This window comes from Lampetra planeri, unplaced genomic scaffold (assembly GCF_965212315.1).
Source record: "Lampetra planeri unplaced genomic scaffold, kcLamPlan1.2.h2 scaffold_1178, whole genome shotgun sequence".
Taxonomy (NCBI): domain Eukaryota; kingdom Metazoa; phylum Chordata; class Hyperoartia; order Petromyzontiformes; family Petromyzontidae; genus Lampetra; species Lampetra planeri.
This window is the reverse complement of record NW_027613891.1, coordinates 12,606-15,213: the sequence shown is the minus strand read 5'-3', so window position 1 is coordinate 15,213 and position 2,608 is coordinate 12,606. Positions and strand designations below refer to the sequence as shown.

The window sequence follows — 2,608 nt, the reverse complement described above, 5'->3', positions numbered from 1 at the left end:
ACATTAAGCCAGAATGATACTTCCTGTTCGCCTATGCGATTCTACGATCTATTCCTAATAAATTAGGTGGGGTCATAGCTTTAGCAGCAGCCATCATAATCCTCCTGGTTATCCCCTTTACCCACACCTCTAAACAACGAGGCATTCAATTTCGTCCGCTCGCCCAAGTTACATTTTGGATTCTGATTGCTGATCTAGCGCTACTCACTTGACTAGGGGGAGAACCAGCTGAACACCCATTTATTTTAATAACACAAATTGCATCAACAGTGTACTTTATAATTTTTATTTTAATCTTTCCAATTCTAGGTCGCCTAGAAAACAAGTTAATTCTGCTATCAAAGAACACCGGTAAATTCAACTGAAACTTAACATACAGATTTTTCAAAGGAAGGGGATTCAAACCCCTGTATCTAGCTCCCAAAGCTAGCATCTTAACATTAAATTACCCTCTGATTTTCAAATGTCAAGAGTAGCTTAACATTAAAGCAGAGCACTGAAGATGCTCAGATGGTTTTAGAACCCCTTGACACAAAGGATTAGTTCCAGCCTTAATATCAACTATATATGAAATTACACATGCAAGTTTCCGCACTCCCGTGAGGACCTCCTTTAACTATAAACATAAAAAAGAGATGGTATCAGGCTCACAATAAGTTAGCCCACAACACCTAGCCACCCACACCCTCAAGGGTACTCAGCAGTGATAAACCTTAAGCTATGGACGCAAGCCCGACTAAGTTACGTATTTTAGAGCTGGTAAACCTCGTGCCAGCCACCGCGGTTATACGAGGAGCTCAAGCTGATATCTCCGGCACAAAGCGTGATTAAAATACTAGCTTAACTAATACTATAGAAGCCATCATGCCTGCTAGTTGAATAGGTATGCTTAAATATCTCAACATCGAAAGAATCTATATTAATAAACTCACTTTGACATCACGAAAGCAAAACTCACAAACCGGGATTAGATACCCCGCTATGCCTGCCATAAATAAACCACCGTCGCCAGGGCACTACGAACAATCGTTTAAAACCCAAAGAACTTGACGGCACCCTAAACCCACCTAGAGGAGCCTGTCCTATAACCCGATACCCCACGTTTTAACCCCGCCGCCTCTCGCCCCCAGTCTATATACCGCCGTCGCCAGCCAACCTTATAAAAGAATAACCGTAGGCAAAGAAGCTATCTATGCAAATACGTCAGGTCGAGGTGCAGCCTATGAGGCAGGCAGAGATGGGCTACACTCTCTCCCCAGAGTATACGAATAACTTAATGAAATAATTTTGAAGGTGGATTTAGCAGTAAACAAGAATAGTTTGTCTAGTTGAAGTTGGCCACTAGGGTGCGTACACACCGCCCGTCACTCTCCCACACCCCTCCCGGAGAAAAGTCGTAACATGGTAAGCGTACCGGAAGGTGCGCTTGGAAAACAGAAGATAGCTTAAAAGTTAAGCATTTCCCTTACACCGAAAATATTCTTGTGCGATTCAAGATCTTCTGATTACTGATTTGAGTATATTTATCTAACAACTTTTAATTTATGATTATAAAACATTCACACATTTACAGCAAACCATTGCCCCCATTTTAGTATAGGTGATAGAAAAATAAAACACATATAGTACCGCAAGGGAACATTGAAAAAGTGATGAAACAGATCAACTAAGTAAAGTAAAGCAAAGATAAAATCTTGTACCTTTTGCATCATGGCTTAGCAAGTAAACCCGAAAATACTGCCGCCTCCCCGAAACTAGACGAGCTACCCTGGGATTACCTATAAGAGTTAATCCGTATCTGTGGCAAAAGATTGGAAAAAGCCCTGGGTAGAGGTGAAAAGCCTACCGAGCCTAGTGATAGCTGGTTACTTAAGAAACAAGTTTAAGCTTGATCTTAATTTGTAGATAAGCAACAAAATTACTTATAAATTTAAACATCTTACTACTCTACATTTTAAGTTTTATTCACTAGGGGTACAGCCCTAGTGAACAGAGATACAGCTCTATTGATTAGATAATATCCAACTTATAAACTTAAGTAGGCCTAAAAGCAGCCACCAAGAAGAAAAGCGTTACAGCTTAAGTTTACTAAACTTTAAATACCATAATATATAAAGACCCTATAACCACTATTAAGTAATCCTATATAATAGGAAATATCCTGCTAAGATTAGTAATTTGAGGTCGCACCCCTCTAAATGTAAGTGTAAACCAGATCGGACCAACCACTGGAAATTAACGGCCCTTAAAACAACAGGAAATCAACAACATGACTACCGACAGGAAAAACAAGAACTAATAACCGTTAACCCTACACTGGAACATAATATAGAAGATATAAAGGATGAGAAGGAACTCGGCAAACACATGCCTCGCCTGTTTACCAAAAACATCACCTCCAGATAAGAATCGCCTATTGGAGGCAAGACCTGCCCAATGATTAATATTGAATGGCCGCGGTACTTTGACCGTGTAAAAGTAGCGTAATCACTTGTCTTGTAAATTAAGACTAGAATGAAAGGTTACACGAGGGCATAACTGTCTCCTTATCCCTATCAATGAAATTGACCTACCCGTGCAAAGGCGGGTATAAACCCATAAGACGAGA

General features: G+C 40.2%; 1 pseudogene; it reads left to right on the top strand.

Moving 5' to 3' along the window:
- The first annotated feature begins 629 nt into the window (after window positions 1–629).
- On the top strand, window positions 630–1,437 carry LOC144738816 (18S ribosomal RNA; annotated as a pseudogene).
- The last annotated feature ends 1,171 nt before the right edge of the window (window positions 1,438–2,608 follow it).